Raw genomic sequence first — 22,930 nt, 5'->3', positions numbered from 1 at the left:
AACACTACCGTGTGATGGGAATCGAACCCGGGTCACTGGTACTGTAAAACGTTGCGTTAATCACTACACTACCGTGAGATGGGAATCGAACCCGGGTCACTGGTATTGTAAAACGTTGTGTTAACCACTACTCTACCGTGTGATGGGAATGGAATCCGGGTCACTGGTACTGTAAAACGTTGTGTTAATCACAACACTACCGTGTGATGGGAATCGAACCCGGGTCACTGGTACTGTAAAATGTTGTGTTAACCACTACACTACCGTGTGATGCGAATGGAACCCGGGTCACTGGTACTGTAAAACGTTGTGTTAACCACTACACTACCGTGTGATGGGAATCGAACCCGGGTCACTGGTACTGTAAAACGTTGTGTTAATCACTGCACTACTGTGTGATGGAAATCGAACCCGGGTCACTGGTACTGTAAAACGTTGTGTTAATCAGTACACTACCGTGTGATGGGAATCGAACCTGGGTCACTGGTACTGTAAAACATTGTGTTAATCACTACACTACCGTGTGATGGGAATCGAACCCGGGTCACTGGTACTGTAAAACATTGTGTTAATCACTACACTACCGTGTGTTGGGAATCGAACCAGGGTCACTGGTCCTGTAAAACGTTGTGTTAATCACTGCACTACCGTGTGTTGGGAATCGAACCAGGGTCACTGGTATTGTAAAACGTTGTGTTAACGACTACACTACCGTGTGAAGGGAATCGAACCCGGGTCACTGGTACTGTAAAACGTTGTGTTAACCACTACATTACCGTGTGATGGGAATCGAACCCGGGTCACTGATACTGTAAAACGTTGTGTTAATCACTACACTACCGTGTGATCGGAATCGAACCCGGGTCACTGGTACTGTAAAACGTTGTGTTAATGCCTACACTACTGTGTGATGGGAATGGAACCCGGGTCACTGGTACTGTAAAACGTTGTGTTAATCACTACACTACCGTGTGATGGGAATCGAACCCGGGTCACTGGTACTGTAAAACGTTGTGTTAATCACTACACTACCGTGTGATGGGAATCGAACCCGGGTCACTGGTACTGTAAAACGTCGTGTTAACCACTACACTACCGTGTGATGGGAATCGAACCCGGGTCACTGGTACTGTAAAACGTTGTGTTAACCACTACACTACCGTGTGATGCGAATGGAACCCGGGTCACTGGTACTGTAAAACGTTGTGTTAACCACTACACTACCGTGTGATGGGAATCGAACCCGGGTCACTGGTACTGTAAAACCTTGTGTTAATCACTGCACTACTGTGTGATGGAAATCGAACCCGGGTCACTGGTACTGTAAAACGTTGTGTTAATCAGTACACTACCGTGTGATGGGAATGGAACTCGGGTCACTGGTACTGTAAAACGTTGTGTTAATCACTACAGTACCGTGTGACGGGAATCGAACCTGGGTCACTGGTACTGTAAAACATTGTGTTAATCACTACACTACCGTGTGATGGGAATCGAACCCGGGTCACTGGTACTGTAAAACATTGTGTTAATCACTACACTACCGTGTGTTGGGAATCGAACCAGGGTCACTGGTCCTGTAAAACGTTGTGTTAATCACTGCACTACCGTGTGTTGGGAATCGAACCAGGGTCACTGGTATTGTAAAACGTTGTGTTAACGACTACACTACCGTGTGAAGGGAATCGAACCCGGGTCACTGGTACTGTAAAACGTTGTGTTAACCACTACATTACCGTGTGATGGGAATCGAACCCGGGTCACTGATACTGTAAAACGTTGTGTTAATCACTACACTACCGTGTGATCGGAATCGAACCCGGGTCACTGGTACTGTAAAACGTTGTGTTAATGCCTACACTACTGTGTGATGGGAATGGAACCCGGGTCACTGGTACTGTAAAACGTTGTGTTAATCACTACACTACCGTGTGATGGGAATCGAACCCGGGTCACTGGTACTGTAAAACGTTGTGTTAATCACTACACTACCGTGTGATGGGAATCGAACCCGGGTCACTGGTACTGTAAAACGTCGTGTTAACCACTACACTACCGTGTGATGGGAATCGAACCCGGGTCACTGGTACTGTAAAACGTTGTGTTAACCACTACACTACCGTGTGATGGGAATCGAACCCGGGTCACTGGTACTGTAAAACGTTGTGTTAACCACTACACTTCCGTGTGATGGGAATGGAATCCGGGTCACTGGTACGGTAAAACGTTGTGTTAATCACTACACTACCGTGTGATGGGAATCGAACCCGGGTCACTGGTACTGTAAAACGTTGTGTTAATCAGTACACTACCGTGTGATGGGAATGGAATCCGGGTCACTGGTACTGTAAGACGTTGTGTTAATCACTACACTACCGTGTGATGGGAATCGAACCCGGGTCACTGGTACTGTAAAATGTTGTGTTAACCACTACACTACCGTGTGATGGGAATGGAACCCGGGTCACTGGTACTGTAAAACGTTGTGTTAACCACTACACTACCGTGTGATGGGAATCGAACCCGGGTCACTGGTACTGTAAAACGTTGTGTTAATCACTACACTACTGTGTGATGGAAATTGAACCCGGGTCACTGGTACTGTAAAACGTTGTGTTAATCAGTACACTACCGTGTGATGGGAATGGAACTCGGGTCACTGGTACTGTAAAACGTTGTGTTAATCACTACACTACCGTGTGACGGGAATCGAACCTGGGTCACTGCTACTGTAAAACATTGTGTTAATCACTACAGTACCGTGTGATGGGAATCGAACCCGGGTCACTGGTACTGTAAAACGTTGTGTTAATCACTACACTACCGTGTGATGGGAATCGAACCCGGGTCACTGGTACTGTAAAACGTTGTGTTAATCACTACACTACTGTGAGATGGGAATCGAACCCGGGTCACTGGTACTGTAAAACGTTGTGTTAACCACTACACTACCGTGTGATGGGAATGGAATCCGGGTCACTGGTACTGTAAAACGTTGTGTTAATCACTACACTACCGTGTGATGGGAATCGAACCCGGGTCACTGGTACTGTAAAATGTTGTGTTAATCACTACACTACTGTGTGATGGGAATCGAACCCGGGTCACTGGCACTGTAAAACGTTGTGTTAACCACTACACTACCGTGTGATGGGAATCGATCCCGGGTCACTGGTACTGTAAAACGTTGTGTTAATCACTACACTACTGTGAGATGGGAATCGAACCCGGGTCACTGGTACTGTAAAACGTTGTGTTAACCACTACACTACCGTGTGATGGGAATGGAATCCGGGTCACTGGTACTGTAAAACGTTGTGTTAATCACTACACTACCGTGTGATGGGAATCGAACCCGGGTCACTGGTACTGTAAAATGTTGTGTTAATCACTACACTACTGTGTGATGGGAATCGAACCCGGGTCACTGGCACTGTAAAACGTTGTGTTAACCACTACACTACCGTGTGATGGGAATCGAACCCGGGTCACTGGTACTGTAAAATGTTGTGTTAATCACTACACTACTGTGTGATGGGAATCGAACCCGGGTCACTGGCACTGTAAAACGTTGTGTTAACCACTACACTACCGTGTGATGGGAATCGATCCCGGGTCACTGGTACTGTAAAACGTTGTGTTAATCACTACACTACTGTGAGATGGGAATCGAACCCGGGTCACTGGTACTGTAAAACGTTGTGTTAACCACTACACTACCGTGTGATGGGAATGGAATCCGGGTCACTGGTACTGTAAAACGTTGTGTTAATCACTACACTACCGTGTGATGGGAATCGAACCCGGGTCACTGGTACTGTAAAATGTTGTGTTAATCACTACACTACTGTGTGATGGGAATCGAACCCGGGTCACTGGCACTGTAAAACGTTGTGTTAACCACTACACTACCGTGTGATGGGAATCGAACCCGGGTCACTGGTACTGTAAAATGTTGTGTTAATCACTACACTACTGTGTGATGGGAATCGAACCCGGGTCACTGGCACTGTAAAACGTTGTGTTAACCACTACACTACCGTGTGATGGGAATCGATCCCGGGTCACTGGTACTGTAAAACGTTGTGTTAATCACTACACTACTGTGTGATGGAAATCGAACCCGGTTCACTGGTACTGTAAAACGTTGTGTTAATCACTACAGTACCGTGTGACGGGAATCGAACCTGGGTCACTGGTACTGTAAAACATTGTGTTAATCACTACACTACCGTGTGATGTGAATCGAACCCGGGTCACTGGTACTGTAAAACGTTGTGTTAATCACTACACTACCGTGTGTTGGGAATCGAACCAGGGTCACTGGTACTGTAAAACGTTGTGTTAATCACTACACTTCCGTGTGTTGGGAATCGAACCAGGGTCACTGGTATTGTAAAACGTTGTGTTAACGACTACACTACCGTGTGATGGGAATGGAACCCGGGTCACTGGTACTGTAAAACGTTGTGTTAACCACTACATTACCGTGTGATGGGAATCGAACCCGGGTCACTGATACTGTAAAACTTTGTGTTAATCACTACACTACCGTGTGATGGGAATCGAACCCGGGTCACTGGTACTGTAAAACGTTGTGTTAATCACTACACTACCGTGAGATGGGAATCGAACCCGGGTCACTGGTACTGTAAAACGCTGTGTTAATCACTACACTACCGTGTGATGGGAATGGAATCCGGGTCACTGGTACTGTAAAACGTTGTGTTAACGACTACACTACCTTGTGATGGGAATGGAACCCGGGTCACTGGTACTGTAAAACGTTGTGTTAACCACTACATTACCGTGTGATGGGAATCGAACCCGGGTCACTGATACTGTAAAACGTTGTGTTAATCACTACACTACCGTGAGATGGGAATCGAACCCGGGTCACTGGTACTGTAAAACGTTGTGTTATTCACTACACTACCGTGTGATGGGAATGGAACCCGGGTCACTGGTACTGTAAAACGTTGTGTTAACCACTACACTACCGTGTGATGGGAATCGAACCCGGGTCACTGGTACTGTAAAACGTTGTGTTAATCACTACACTACTGTGTGATGGAAATCGAACCCGGGTCACTGGTACTGTAAAACGTTGTGTTAATCAGTACACTACCGTGTGATGGGAATGGAACTCGGATCACTGGTACTGTAAAACGTTGTGTTAATCACTACACTACCGTGTGACGGGAATCGAACCTGGGTCACTGCTACTGTAAAACATTGTGCTAATCACTACACTACCGTGTGATGGGAATCGAACCCGGGTCACTGGTACTGTAAAACGTTGTGTTAATCAAAATACTACCGTGTGATGGGAATCGAACCCGGGTCACTGGTACTGTAAAACTTTGCGTTAATCACTACACTACCGTGAGATGGGAATCGAACCCGGGTCACTGGTACTGTAAAACTTTGCGTTAATCACTACACTACCGTGAGATGGGAATCGAACCCGGGTCACTGGTATTGTAAAACGTTGTGTTAACCACTACTCTACCGTGTGATGGGAATGGAATCCGGGTCACTGGTACTGTAAAACGTTGTGTTAATCACAACACTACCGTGTGATGGGAATCGAACCCGGGTCACTGGTACTGTAAAATGTTGTGTTAACCACTACACTACCGTGTGATGCGAATGGAACCCGGGTCACTGGTACTGTAAAACGTTGTGTTAACCACTACACTACCGTGTGATGGGAATCGAACCCGGGTCACTGGTACTGTAAAACGTTGTGTTAATCAGTACACTACCGTGTGATGGGAATGGAACTCGGGTCACTGGTACTGTAAAACGTTGTGTTAATCACTACAGTACCGTGTGACGGGAATCGAACCTGGGTCACTGGTACTGTAAAACATTGTGTTAATCACTACACTACCGTGTGATGGGAATCGAACCCGGGTCACTGGTACTGTAAAACATTGTGTTAATCACTACACTACCGTGTGTTGGGAATCGAACCAGGGTCACTGGTCCTGTAAAACGTTGTGTTAATCACTGCACTACCGTGTGTTGGGAATCGAACCAGGGTCACTGGTATTGTAAAACGTTGTGTTAACGACTACACTACCGTGTGAAGGGAATCGAACCCGGGTCACTGGTACTGTAAAACGTTGTGTTAACCACTACATTACCGTGTGATGGGAATCGAACCCGGGTCACTGATACTGTAAAACGTTGTGTTAATCACTACACTACCGTGTGATCGGAATCGAACCCGGGTCACTGGTACTGTAAAACGTTGTGTTAATGCCTACACTACTGTGTGATGGGAATGGAACCCGGGTCACTGGTACTGTAAAACGTTGTGTTAATCACTACACTACCGTGTGATGGGAATCGAACCCGGGTCACTGGTACTGTAAAACGTTGTGTTAATCACTACACTACCGTGTGATGGGAATCGAATCCGGGTCACTGGTACTGTAAAACGTCGTGCTAACCACTACACTACCGTGTGATGGGAATCGAACCCGGGTCACTGGTACTGTAAAACGTTGTGTTAACCACTACACTACCGTGTGATGGGAATCGAACCCGGGTCACTGGTACTGTAAAACGTTGTGTTAACCACTACACTTCCGTGTGATGGGAATGGAATCCGGGTCACTGGTACTGTAAAACGTTGTGTTAATCACTACACTACCGTGTGATGGGAATCGAACCCGGGTCACTGGTACTGTAAAACTTTGTGTTAATCAGTACACTACCGTGTGATGGGAATGGAATCCGGGTCACTGGTACTGTAAGACGTTGTGTTAATCACTACACTACCGTGTGATGGGAATCGAACCCGGGTCACTGGTACTGTAAAATGTTGTGTTAACCACTACAGTACCGTGTGATGGGAATGGAACCCGGGTCACTGGTACTGTAAAACGTTGTGTTAACCACTACACTACCGTGTGATGGGAATCGAACCCGGGTCACTGGTACTGTAAAACGTTGTGTTAATCACTACACTACTGTGTGATGGAAATTGAACCCGGGTCACTGGTACTGTAAAACGTTGTGTTAATCAGTACACTACCGTGTGATGGGAATGGAACTCGGGTCACTGGTACTGTAAAACGTTGTGTTAATCACTACACTACCGTGTGACGGGAATCGAACCTGGGTCACTGCTACTGTAAAACATTGTGTTAATCACTACAGTACCGTGTGATGGGAATCGAACCCGGGTCACTGGTACTGTAAAACGTTGTGTTAATCACTATACTACCGTGTGATGGGAATCGAACCCGGGTCACTGGTACTGTAAAACGTTGTGTTAATCACTACACTACTGTGAGATGGGAATCGAACCCGGGTCACTGGTACTGTAAAACGTTGTGTTAACCACTACACTACCGTGTGATGGGAATGGAATCCGGGTCACTGGTACTGTAAAACGTTGTGTTAATCACTACACTACCGTGTGATGGGAATCGAACCCGGGTCACTGGTACTGTAAAATGTTGTGTTAATCACTACACTACTGTGTGATGGGAATCGAACCCGGGTCACTGGTACTGTAAAACGTTGTGTTAACCACTACACTACCGTGTGATGGGAATCGATCCCGGGTCACTGGTACTGTAAAACGTTGTGTTAATCACTACACTACTGTGTGATGGAAATCGAACCCGGGTCACTGGTACTGTAAAACGTTGTGTTAATCAGTACACTACCGTGTGATGGGAATGGAACTCGGGTCACTGGTACTGTAAAACGTTGTGTTAATCACTACAGTACCGTGTGACGGGAATCGAACCTGGGTCACTGGTACTGTAAAACGTTGTGTTAATCACTACACTACCGTGTGATGGGAATCGAACCCGGGTCACTGGTACTGTAAAACGTTGTGTTAATCACTACACTACCGTGAGATGGGAATCGAACCCGGGTCACTGGTACTGTAAAACGTTGTGTTAATCACTACACTACCGTGTGATGGGAATGGAATCCGGGTCACTGGTACTGTAAAACGTTGTGTTAACGACTACACTACCTTGTGATGGGAATGGAACCCGGGTCACTGGTACTGTAAAACGTTGTGTTAACCACGACATTACCGTGTGATGGGAATCGATCCCGGGTCACTGATACTGTAAAACGTTGTGTTAATCACTACACTACCGTGTGATGGGAATCGAACCCGGGTCACTGGTACTGTAAAACGTTGTGTTAATCACTACACTACCGTGTGATGGGAATCGAACCCGGGTCACTGGTACTGTAAAACGTTGTGTTAATCACTACACTACCGTGTGATGGGAATCGAACCCGGGTCACTGGTACTGTAAAACGTCGTGTTAACCACTACACTACCGTGTGATCGGAATCGAACCCGGGTCACTGGTACTGTAAAACGTTGTGTTAACCACTACACTACCGTGTGATGGGAATGGAATCTGGGTCACTGCTACTGTAAAACGTTGTGTTAATCACTACACTACCGTGTGATGGGAATCGAACCCGGGTCACTGGTACTGTAAAACGTTGTGTTAATCACTACACTACCGTGTGATGGGAATGGAACCCGGGTCACTGGTACTGTAAAACGTTGTGTTAACCACTACACAACCGTGTGATGGGAATGGAATCCGGGTCACTGGTACTGTAAGACGTTGTGTTAATCACTACACTACCGTGTGATGGGAATCGAACCCGGGTCACTGGTACTGTAAAATGTTGTGTTAACCACTACACTACCGTGTGATGGGAATGGAACCCGGGTCACTGGTACTGTAAAACGTTGTGTTAACCACTACACTACCGTGTGATGGGAATCGAACCAGGGTCACTGGTACTGTAAAACGTTGTGTTAACCACTACACTACCGTGTGATGGGAATCGAACCCGGGTCACTGGTACTGTAAAACGTTGTGTTAATCACTACACTACTGTGTGATGGAAATCGAACCCGGGTCACTGGTACTGTAAAACGTTGTGTTAATCAGTACACTACCGTGTGATGGGAATGGAACTCGGGTCACTGGTACAGTAAAACGTTGTGTTAATCACTACACTACCGTGTGACGGGAATCGAACCTGGGTCACTGCTACTGTAAAACATTGTGTTAATCACTACACTACCGTGTGATGGGAATCGAACCCGGGTCACTGGTACTGTAAAACGTTGTGTTAATCACTACACTACCGTGTGATGGGAATCGAACCCGGGTCACTGGTACTGTAAAACGTTGTGTTAATCACTACACTACCGTGAGATGGGAATCGAACCCGGGTCACTGGTACTGTAAAATGTTGTGTTAACCACTACACTACCGTGTGATGCGAATGGAACCCGGGTCACTGGTACTGTAAAACGTTGTGTTAACCACTACACTACCGTGTGATGGGAATCGAACCCGGGTCACTGGTACTGTAAAACGTTGTGTTAATCACTACACTACCGTGTGATGGAAATCGAACCCGGGTCACTGGTACTGTAAAACGTTGTGTTAATCAGTACACTACCGTGTGATGGGAATGGAACTCGGGTCACTGGTACTGTAAAACGTTGTGTTAATCACTACAGTACCGTGTGACGGGAATCGAACCTGGGTCACTGGTACTGTAAAACATTGTGTTAATTACTACACTACCGTGTGATGGGAATGGAACCCGGGTCACTGGTACTGTAAAACGTTGTGTTAACCACTACACAACCGTGTGATGGGAATGGAATCCGGGTCACTGGTACTGTAAGACGTTGTGTTAATCACTACACTACCGTGTGATGGGAATCGAACCCGGGTCACTGGTACTGTAAAATGTTGTGTTAACCACTACACTACCGTGTGATGGGAATGGAACCCGGGTCACTGGTACTGTAAAACGTTGTGTTAACCACTACACTACCGTGTGATGGGAATCGAACCAGGGTCACTGGTACTGTAAAACGTTGTGTTAACCACTACACTACCGTGTGATGGGAATCGAACCCGGGTCACTGGTACTGTAAAACGTTGTGTTAATCACTACACTACTGTGTGATGGAAATCGAACCCGGGTCACTGGTACTGTAAAACGTTGTGTTAATCAGTACACTACCGTGTGATGGGAATGGAACTCGGGTCACTGGTACTGTAAAACGTTGTGTTAATCACTACACTACCGTGTGACGGGAATCGAACCTGGGTCACTGCTACTGTAAAACATTGTGTTAATCACTACACTACCGTGTGATGGGAATCGAACCCGGGTCACTGGTACTGTAAAACGTTGTGTTAATCACTACACTACCGTGTGATGGGAATCGAACCCGGGTCACTGGTACTGTAAAACGTTGTGTTAATCACTACACTACCGTGAGATGGGAATCGAACCCGGGTCACTGGTACTGTAAAATGTTGTGTTAACCACTACACTACCGTGTGATGCGAATGGAACCCGGGTCACTGGTACTGTAAAACGTTGTGTTAACCACTACACTACCGTGTGATGGGAATCGAACCCGGGTCACTGGTACTGTAAAACGTTGTGTTAATCACTACACTACTGTGTGATGGAAATCGAACCCGGGTCACTGGTACTGTAAAACGTTGTGTTAATCAGTACACTACCGTGTGATGGGAATGGAACTCGGGTCACTGGTACTGTAAAACGTTGTGTTAATCACTACAGTACCGTGTGACGGGAATCGAACCTGGGTCACTGGTACTGTAAAACATTGTGTTAATCACTACACTACCGTGTGATGGGAATCGAACCCGGGTCACTGGTACTGTAAAACGTTGAGTTAATCACTACACTACCGTGTGCTGGGAATCGAACCAGGGTCACTGGTACTGTAAAACGTTGTGTTAATCACTACACTACCGTGTGTTGGGAATCGAACCAGGGTCACTGGTATTGTAAAACGTTGTGTTAACGACTACACTACCGTGTGATGGGAATGGAACCCGGGTCACTGGTACTGTAAAACGTTGTGTTAACCAGTACATTACCGTGTGATGGGAATCGAACCCGGGTCACTGATACTGTAAAACGTTGTGTTAATCACTACACTACCGTGTGATGGGAATCGAACCCGGGCCACTGGTACTGTAAAACGTTGTGTTAATCACTACACTACCGTGTGATCGGAATCGAACCCGGGTCACTGGTACTGTAAAACGTTGTGTTAATCACTACACTACCGTGTGATGGGAATCGAACCCGGGTCACTGGTACTGTAAAACGTCGTGTTAACCACTACACTACCGTGTGATGGGAATCGAACCCGGGTCACTGGTACTGTAAAACGTTGTGTTAACCACTACACTACCGTGTGATGGGAATGGAATCCGGGTCACTGGTACTGTAAAACGTTGTGTTAATCACTATACTACCGTGAGATGGGAATCGAACCCGGGTCACTGGTACTGTAAAACGTTGTGTTAATCACTACACTACCGTGTGATGGGAATCGAACCCGGGTCACTGGTACTGTAAAACGTTGTGTTAATCAGTACACTACCGTGTGATGGGAATGGAATCCGGGTCACTGGTACTGTAAGACGTTGTGTTAATCACTACACTACCGTGTGATGGGAATGGAACCCGGGTCACTGGTACTGTAAAACGTTGTGTTAACCACTACACTACCGTGTGATGGGAATCGAACCCGTGTCACTGGTACTGTAAAACGTTGTGTTAATCACTACACTACCGTGAGATCGGAATCGAACCCGGGTCACTGGTACTGTAAACCGTTGTGTTAATCACTACACTACCGTGTGATGGGAATGGAACTCGGGTCACTGGTATTGTAAAACGTTGTGTTAATCACTACACTACCGTGTGACGGGAATCGAACCCGGGTCACTGCTACTGTAAAACATTGTGTTAATCACTACACTACCGTGTGATGGGAATCGAACCCGGGTCACTGGTACTGTAAAACGTTGTGTTAATCACTACACTACCGTGTGATGGGAATCGAACCCGGGTCACTGGTACTGTAAAACGTTGTGTTAATCACTACACTACCGTGAGATGGGAATCGAACCCGGGTCACTGGTACTGTAAAACGTTGTGTTAACCACTACACTACCGTGTGATGGGAATGGAATCCAGGTCACTGGTACTGTAAAACGTTGTGTTAATCACTACACTACCGTGTGATGGGAATCGAACCCTGGTCACTGGTACTGTAAAATGTTGTGTTAACCACTACACTACCGTGTGATGGGAATGGCACCCGGGTCACTGGTACTGTAAAACGTTCTGTTAACCACTACACTACCGTGTGATGGGAATCGATCCCGGGTCACTGGTACTGTAAAACGTTGTGTTAATCACTACACTACCGTGTGATGGGAATGGAATCCGGGTCACTGGTACTGTAAAACGTTGTGTTAACCACTACACTACCGTGTGATGGGAATCGAACCCGGGTCACTGGTACCGTAAAATGTTGTGTTAACCACTACACTACCGTGTGATGCGAATGGAACCCGGGTCACTGGTACTGTAAAACGTTGTGTTAACCACTACACTACCGTGTGATGGGAATCGAACCCGGGTCACTGGTACTGTAAAACGTTGTGTTAATCACTACACTACTGTGTGATGGAAATCGAACCCGGGTCACTGGTACTGTAAAACGTTGTGTTAATCAGTACACTACCGTGTGATGGGAATGGAACTCGGGTCACTGGTATTGTAAAACGTTGTGTTAACCACTACATTACCGTGTGATGGGAATCGAACCCGGGTCACTGATACTGTAAAACGTTGTGTTAATCACTACACTACCGTGTGATGGGAATCGAACCCGGGTCACTGGTACTGTAAAATGTTGTGTTAATCACTACACTACCGTGTGATGGGAATCGAACCCGGGTCACTGGTACTGTAAAACGTCGTGTTAACCACTACACTACCGTGTGATGGGAATCGAACCCGGGTCACTGGTACTGTAAAACGTTGTGTTAACCACTACACTACCGTGTGATGGGAATCGAACCCGGGTCACTGGTACTGTAAAACGTTGTGTTAATCCTACACTACCGTGTGATGGGAATAGAACCCGGGTCACTGCTACTGTAAAACGTTGTGTTAATCACTACACTACCGTGTGATGGGAATCGAACCCGGGTCACTGATACTGTAAAACGTTGTGTTAATCACTACACTACCATGTGATGGGAATCGAACCCGGGTCACTGGTACTGTAAAACGTTGTGTTAATCACTACACTACCGTGAGATGGGAATCGAACCCGGGTCACTGGTACTGTAAAACGTTGTGTTAATCACTACACTACCGTGTGATGGGAATCTAACCCGGGTCACTGGTACTGTAAAACGTTGTGTTAATCAGTACACTACCGTGTGATGGGAATGGAATCCGGGTCACTGGTACTGTAAGACGTTGTGTTAATCACTACACTACCGTGTGATGGGAATCGAACCCGGGTCACTGGTACTGTAAAATGTTGTGTTAACCACTACACTACCGTGTGATGGGAATGGAACCCAGGTCACTGGTACTGTAAAACGTTGTGTTAACCACTACACTACCGTGTGATGGGAATCGAACCCGGGTCACTGGTACTGTAAAACGTTGTGTTAATCACTACACTACTGTGTGATGGAAATCGAACCCGGGTCACTGGTACTGTAAAACGTTGTGTTAATCAGTACACTACCGTGTGATGGGAATGGAACTCGGGTCACTGGTACTGTAAAGCGTTGTGTTAACCACTACACTACCGTGAGATGGGAATCGAACCCGGGTCACTGGTACTGTAAAACGTTGTGTTAATCCTACACTACCGTGTGATGGGAATCGAACCCGGGTCACTGCTACTGTAAAACGTTGTGTTAATCACTACACTACCGTGTGATGGGAATCGAACCCGGGTCACTGATACTGTAAAACGTTGTGTTAATCACTACAGTACCATGTGATGGGAATCGAACCCGGGTCACTGGTACTGTAAAACGTTGTGTTAATCACTACACTACCGTGAGATGGGAATCGAACCCGGGTCACTGGTACTGTAAAACGTTGTGTTAATCACTACACTACCGTGTGATGGGAATCTAACCCGGGTCACTGGTACTGTAAAACGTTGTGTTAATCAGTACACTACCGTGTGATGGGAATGGAATCCGGGTCACTGGTACTGTAAGACGTTGTGTTAATCACTACACTACCGTGTGATGGGAATCGAACCCGGGTCACTGGTACTGTAAAACGTTGTGTTAATCAGTACACTACCGTGTGATGGGAATGGAACTCGGGTCACTGGTACTGTAAAACGTTGTGTTAATCACTACACTACCGTGTGACGGGAATAGAACCTGGGTCACTGCTACTGTAAAACGTTGTGTTAATCACTACACTACCGTGAGATGGGAATCGAACCCGGGTCACTGGTACTGTAAAACGTTGTGTTAATCACAACACTACCGTGTGATGGGAATCGAACCCGGGTCACTGGTACTGTAAAACGTCGTGTTAACCACTACACTACCGTGTGATCGGAATCGAACCCGGGTCACTGGTACTGTAAAACGTTGTGTTAACCACTACACTACCGTGTGATGGGAATGGAATCTGGGTCACTGCTACTGTAAAACGTTGTGTTAATCACTACACTACCGTGTGATGGGAATCGAACCCGGGTCACTGGTACTGTAAAACGTTGTGTTAATCACTACACTACCGTGTGATGGGAATGGAACCCGGGTCACTGGTACTGTAAAACGTTGTGTTAACCACTACACAACCGTGTGATGGGAATGGAATCCGGGTCACTGGTACTGTAAGACGTTGTGTTAATCACTACACTACCGTGTGATGGGAATCGAACCCGGGTCACTGGTACTGTAAAATGTTGTGTTAACCACTACACTACCGTGTGATGGGAATGGAACCCGGGTCACTGGTACTGTAAAACGTTGTGTTAACCACTACACTACCGTGTGATGGGAATCGAACCAGGGTCACTGGTACTGTAAAACGTTGTGTTAACCACTACACTACCGTGTGATGGGAATCGAACCCGGGTCACTGGTACTGTAAAACGTTGTGTTAATCACTACACTACTGTGTGATGGAAATCGAACCCGGGTCACTGGTACTGTAAAACGTTGTGTTAATCAGTACACTACCGTGTGATGGGAATGGAACTCGGGTCACTGGTACTGTAAAACGTTGTGTTAATCACTACACTACCGTGTGACGGGAATCGAACCTGGGTCACTGCTACTGTAAAACATTGTGTTAATCACTACAGTACCGTGTGATGGGAATCGAACCCGGGTCACTGGTACTGTAAAACGTTGTGTTAATCACTACACTACTGTGAGATGGGAATCGAACCCGGGTCACTGGTACTGTAAAACGTTGTGTTAACCACTACACTACCGTGTGATGGGAATGGAATCCGGGTCACTGGTACTGTAAAACGTTGTGTTAATCACTACACTACCGTGTGATGGGAATCGAACCCGGGTCACTGGTACTGTAAAATGTTGTGTTAATCACTACACTACTGTGTGATGGGAATCGAACCCGGGTCACTGGTACTGTAAAACGTTGTGTTAACCACTACACTACCGTGTGATGGGAATCGAACCCGGGTCACTGGTACTGTAAAACGTCGTGTTAACCACTACACTACCGTGTGATGGGAATCGAACCCGGGTCACTGGTACTGTAAAACGTTGTGTTAATCACTACACTACCGTGTGATGGGAATCGAACCCGGGTCACTGGTACTGTAAAACGTTGTGTTAATCACTACACTACCGTGAGATGGGAATCGAACCCGGGTCACTGGTACTGTAAAACGTTGTGTTAACCACTACACTACCGTGTGATGGGAATGGAATCCGGGTCACTGGTACTGTAAAACGTTGTGTTAATCACTACACTACCGTGTGTTGGGAATCGAACCAGGGTCACTGGTACTGTAAAACGTTGTGTTAATCACTACACTACCGTGTGTTGGGAATCGAACCAGGGTCACTGGTATTGTAAAACGTTGTGTTAACGACTACACTACCGTGTGATGGGAATCGAACCCGGGTCACTGGTACTGTAAAACGTCGTGTTAACCACTACACTACCGTGTGATGGGAATCGAACCCGGGTCACTGGTACTGTAAAGCGTTGTGTTAACCACTACACTACCGTGAGATGGGAATCGAACCCGGGTCACTGGTACTGTAAAACGTTGTGTTAATCCTACACTACCGTGTGATGGGAATCGAAACCGGGTCACTGCTACTGTAAAACGTTGTGTTAATCACTACACTACCGTGTGATGGGAATCGAACCCGGGTCACTGATACTGTAAAACGTTGTGTTAATCACTACACTACCATGTGATGGGAATCGAACCCGGGTCACTGGTACTGTAAAACGTTGTGTTAATCACTACACTACCGTGAGATGGGAATCGAACCCGGGTCACTGGTACTGTAAAACGTTGTGTTAATCACTACACTACCGTGTGATGGGAATCTAACCCGGGTCACTGGTACTGTAAAACGTTGTGTTAATCAGTACACTACCGTGTGATGGGAATGGAATCCGGGTCACTGGTACTGTAAGACGTTGTGTTAATCACTACACTACCGTGTGATGGGAATCGAACCCGGGTCACTGGTACTGTAAAATGTTGTGTTAACCACTACACTACCGTGTGATGGGAATGGAACCCAGGTCACTGGTACTGTAAAACGTTGTGTTAACCACTACACTACCGTGTGATGGGAATCGAACCCGGGTCACTGGTACTGTAAAACGTTGTGTTAATCACTACACTACTGTGTGATGGAAATCGAACCCGGGTCACTGGTACTGTAAAACGTTGTGTTAATCAGTACACTACCGTGTGATGGGAATGGAACTCGGGTCACTGGTACTGTAAAACGTTGTGTTAATCACTACACTACCGTGTGACGGGAATAGAACCTGGGTCACTGCTACTGTAAAACGTTGTGTTAATCACTACACTACCGTGAGATGGGAATCGAACCCGGGTCACTGGTACTGTAAAACGTTGTGTTAATCACTACACTACCGTGTGATGGGAATCGAACCCGGGTCACTGGTACTGTAAAACGTCGTGTTAACCACTACACTACCGTGTGATCGGAATCGAACCCGGGTCACTGGTACTGTAAAACGTTGTGTTAACCACTACACTACCGTGTGATGGGAATGGAATCTGGGTCACTGCTACTGTAAAACGTTGTGTTAATCACTACACTACCGTGTGATGGGAATCGAACCCGGGTCACTGGTACTGTAAAACGTTGTGTTAATCACTACACTACCGTGTGATGGGAATGGAACCCGGGTCACTGGTACTGTAAAACGTTGTGTTAACCACTACACAACCGTGTGATGGGAATGGAATCCGGGTCACTGGTACTGTAAGACGTTGTGTTAATCACTACACTACCGTGTGATGGGAATCGAACCCGGGTCACTGGTACTGTAAAATGTTGTGTTAACCACTACACTACCGTGTGATGGGAATGGAACCCGGGTCACTGGTACTGTAAAACGTTGTGTTAACCACTACACTACCGTGTGATGGGAATCGAACCAGGGTCACTGGTACTGTAAAACGTTGTGTTAACCACTACACTACCGTGTGATGGGAATCGAACCCGGGTCACTGGTACTGTAAAACGTTGTGTTAATCACTACACTACTGTGTGATGGAAATCGAACCCGGGTCACTGGTACTGTAAAACGTTGTGTTAATCAGTACACTACCGTGTGATGGGAATGGAACTCGGGTCACTGGTACTGTAAAACGTTGTGTTAATCACTACACTACCGTGTGACGGGAATCGAACCTGGGTCACTGCTACTGTAAAACATTGTGTTAATCACTACAGTACCGTGTGATGGGAATCGAACCCGGGTCACTGGTACTGTAAAACGTTGTGTTAATCACTACACTACTGTGAGATGGGAATCGAACCCGGGTCACTGGTACTGTAAAACGTTGTGTTAACCACTACACTACCGTGTGATGGGAATGGAATCCGGGTCACTGGTACTGTAAAACGTTGTGTTAATCACTACACTACCGTGTGATGGGAATCGAACCCGGGTCACTGGTACTGTAAAATGTTGTGTTAATCACTACACTACTGTGTGATGGGAATCGAACCCGGGTCACTGGTACTGTAAAACGTTGTGTTAACCACTACACTACCGTGTGATGGGAATCGAACCCGGGTCACTGGTACTGTAAAACGTCGTGTTAACCACTACACTACCGTGTGATGGGAATCAAACCCGGGTCACTGGTACTGTAAAACGTTTTGTTAATCACTACACTACCGTGTGATGGGAATCGAACCCGGGTCACTGGTACTGTAAAACGTTGTGTTAATCACTACACTACCGTGTGATGGGAATCGAACCCGGGTCACTGGTACTGTAAAACGTTGTGTTAACTACTACACTGCCGTGTGATGGGAATGGAATCCGGGTCACTGGTACTGTAAGACGTTGTGTTAATCACTACACTACCGTGTGATGGGAATCGAACCCGGGTCACTGGTACTGTAAAATGTTGTGTTAACCACTACACTACTGTGTGATGGGAATGGAACCCGGGTCACTGGTACTGTAAAACGTTGTGTTAACCACTACACTACCGTGTGATGGGAATCGAACCAGGGTCACTGGTACTGTAAAACGTTGTGTTATCCACTACACTACCGTGTGATGGGAATCGAACCCGGGTCACTGGTACTGTAAAACGTTGTGTTAATCACTACACTACTGTGTGATGGAAATCGAACCCGGGTCACTGGTACTGTAAAACGTTGTGTTAATCAGTACACTACCGTGTGATGGGAATGGAACTCGGGTCACTGGTACTGTAAAACGTTGTGTTAATCACTACAGTACCGTGTGATGGGAATCGAACCCGGGTCACTGGTACTGAAAAACGTTGTGTTAATCACTACACTACTGTGTGATGGAAATCGAACCCGGGTCACTGGTACTGTAAAACGTTGTGTTAATCAGTACACTACCGTGTGATGGGAATGGAACCCGGGTCACTGGTACTGTAAAACATTGTGTTAATCAGTACACTACCGTGTGATGGGAATGGAATCCGGGTCACTGGTATTGTAAGACGTTGTGTTAATCACTACACTACCGTGTGATGGAAATCGAACCCGGGTCACTGGTACTGTAAAATGTTGTGTTAACCACTACACTACCGTGTGATGGGAATGGAACCCGGGTCACTGGTACTGTAAAACGTTGTGTTAACCACTACACTACCGTGTGATGGGAATCGAACCCGGGTCACTGGTACTGTAAAACGTTGTGTTAATCACTACACTACTGTGTGATGGAAATCGAACCCGGGTCACTGGTACTGTAAAACGTTGTGTTAATCAGTACACTACCGTGTGATGGGAATGGAACTCGGGTCACTGGTACTGTAAAACGTTGTGTTAATCACTACACTACCGTGTGATGGGAATCGAACCCGGGTCACTGCTACTGTAAAACATTGTGTTAATCACTACACTACCGTGTGATGGGAATCGAACCCGGGTCACTGGTACTGTAAAACGTTGTGTTAACCACTACACTACCGTGTGATGGGAATGGAATCCGGGTCACTGGTACTGTAAAACGTTGTGTTAATCACTACACTACCGTGTGATGGGAATCGAACCCGGGTCACTGGTACTGTAAAATGTTGTTTTAACCACTACACTACCGTGTGATGGGAATGGCACCCGGGTCACTGGTACTGTAAAACGTTGTGTTAACCACTACACTACCGTGTGATGGGAATCGAACCCGGGTCACTGGTACTGTAAAACGTTGTGTTAATCACTACACTACCGTGTGATGGGAATGGCACCCGGGTCACCGGTACTGTAAAACGTTGTGTTAATCACTACACTACCGTGTGATGGGAATCGAACCCGGGTCACTGGTACTGTAAAACGTTGTGTTAATCACTACACTACTGTGTGATGGGAATCGAACCCGGGTCGCCGGTACTGTAAAACGTTGTGTTAATCACTACACTACTGTGTGATGGAAATCGAACCCGGGTCACTGGTACTGTAAAACGTTGTGTTAACCAGTACACTACCGTGTGATGGGAATGGAACTCGGGTCACTGGTACTGTAAAACGTTATGTTAATCACTACAGTACCGTGTGACGGGAATCGAACCTGGGTCACTGGTACTGTAAAACATTGTGTTAATCACTACACTACCGTGTGATGGGAATCGAACCCGGGGCACTGGTACTGTAAAACGTTGTGTTAATCACTACACTACCGTGTGTTGGGAATCGAACCAGGGTCACTGGTCCTGTAAAACGTTGTGTTAATCACTACACTACCGTGTGTTGGGAATCGAACCAGGGTCACTGGTATTGTAAAACGTTGTGTTAACGACTACACTACCGTGTGATGGGAATGGAACCCGGGTCACTGGTACTGTAAAACGTTGTGTTAACCACTACACTACCGTGTGATGGGAATGGCACCCGGGTCACTGGTACTGTAAAACGTTGTGTAAACCACTACACTACCGTGTGATGGGAATCGATCCCGGGTCACTGGTACTGTAAAACGTTGTGTTAATCAGTACACTACCGTGTGATGGGAATGGAACTCGGGTCACTGGTACTGTAAAACGTTGTGTTAATCACTACAGTACCGTGTGACGGGAATCGAACCTGGGTCACTGGTACTTTAAAACATTGTGTTAATCACTACACTACCGTGTGATGGGAATCGAACCCGGGTCACTGGTACTGTAAAACGTTGTGTTAATCACTACACTGTCGTGTGATGGGAATGGAATCCGGGTCACTGGTACTGTAAAACGTTGTGTTAACGACTACACTACCGTCTGATGGGAATGGAACCCTGGTCACTGGTACTGTAAAACGTTGTGTTAACCACTACATTACCGTGTGATGGGAATCGAACCCGGGTCACTGGTACTGTAAAACGTCGTGTTAACCACTACACTACCGTGTGATGGGAATCGAACCCGGGTCACTGGTAGTGTAAAACGTTGTGTTAACTACTACACTGCCGTGTGATGGGAATCGAACCCGGGTCACTGGTACTGTAAAACGTTGTGTTAACCACTACACTACCATGTGATGGGAATGGAATCTGGGTCACTGGTAATGTAAAACGTTGTGTTAATCACTACACTACCGTGAGATGGGAATCGAACCCGGATCACTGGTACTGTAAAACGTTGTGTTAATCACTACACTACCGTGTGATGGGAATCGAACCCGTGTCACTGGTACTGTAAAACGTTGTATTAACCACTACAGTACCGTGTGATGGGAATGGAACCCGGGTCACTGGTACTGTAAAACGTTGTGTTAACCACTACACTACCGTGTGATGGGAATGGAATCCGGGTCACTGGTACTGTAAGACGTTGTGCTAATCACTACACTACCGTGTGATGGGAATCGAACCCGGGTCACTGGTACTGTAAAATGTTGTGTTAACCACTACACTACCGTGTGATGGGAATGGAACCCGGGTCCCTGGTACTGTAAAACGTTGTGTTAACCACTACACTACCGTGTGATGGGAATCGAACCAGGGTCACTGGTACTGTAAAACGTTGTGTTAACCACTACACTACCGTGTGATGGGAATCGAACCCGGGTCACTGGTACTGTAAAACGTTGTGTTAATCACTACACTACTGTGTGATGGAAATCGAACCCGGGTCACTGGTACTGTAAAACGTTGTGTTAATCAGTACACTACCGTGTGATGGGAATGGAACTCGGGTCACTGGTACTGTAAAACGTTGTGTTAATCACTACAGTACCGTGTGACGGGAATCGAACCTGGGTCACTGGTAGTGTAAAACATTGTGTTAATCACTACACTACCGTGTGATGGGAATCGAACCCGGGTCACTGGTACTGTAAAACGTTGTGTTAATCACTACACTACCGTGTGTTGGGAATCGAACCAGGGTCACTGGTACTGTAAAACGTTGTATTAATCACTACACTACCGTGTGTTGGGAATCGAACCAGGGTCACTGGTATTGTAAAACGTTGTGTTAACGACTACACTACCGTGTGATGGGAATGGAACCCGGGTCACTGGTACTGTAAAACGTTGTGTTAACCACTACATTACTGTGTGATGGGAATTGAACCCGGGTCACTGGTACTGTAAAACGTTTTGTTAATCACTACACTACCGTGTGATGGGAATCGAACCCGGGTCACTGGTACTGTAAAACGTTGTGTTAATCACTACACTACCGTGTGATGGGAATCGAACCCGGGTCACTGGTACTGTAAAACGTCGTGTTAACCACTACACTACCGTGTGATGGGAATCGAACCCGGGTCACTGGTACTGTAAAACGTTGTGTTAACCACTACACTACCGTGTGATGGGAATCGAACCCGGGTCACTGGTACTGTAAAACGTTGTGTTAACCACTACACTACCGTGTGATGGGAATGGAATCCGGGTCACTGGTACTGTAAAATGTTGTGTTAATCACTACACTACCGTGTGATGGGAATCGAACCCGGGTCACTGGTACTGTAAAACGTTGTGTTAATCACTACACTACCGTGTGATGGGAATGGAACCCGGGTCACTGGTACTGTAAGACGTTGTGTTAATCACTACACTACCGTGTGATGGGAATCGAACCCGGGTCACTGGTACTGTAAAACGTTGTGTTAATCAGTACACTACCGTGTGATGGGAATGGAATCCGGGTCACTGGTACTGTAAGACGTTGTGTTAATCACTACACTACCGTGTGATGGGAATCGAACCCGGGTCACTGGTACTGTAAAATGTTGTGTTAACCACTACACTACCGTGTGATGGGAATGGAACCCGGGTCACTGGTACTGTAAAACGTTGTGTTAACCACTACACTACCGTGTGATGGGAA

Source organism: Hypanus sabinus, chromosome 31, assembly GCF_030144855.1.
Source record: "Hypanus sabinus isolate sHypSab1 chromosome 31, sHypSab1.hap1, whole genome shotgun sequence".
NCBI classification, from domain to species: Eukaryota; Metazoa; Chordata; class Chondrichthyes; order Myliobatiformes; family Dasyatidae; genus Hypanus; species Hypanus sabinus.
The sequence above is the reverse complement of the archived record's forward strand: the minus strand, read 5'-3'. Positions refer to the sequence as shown.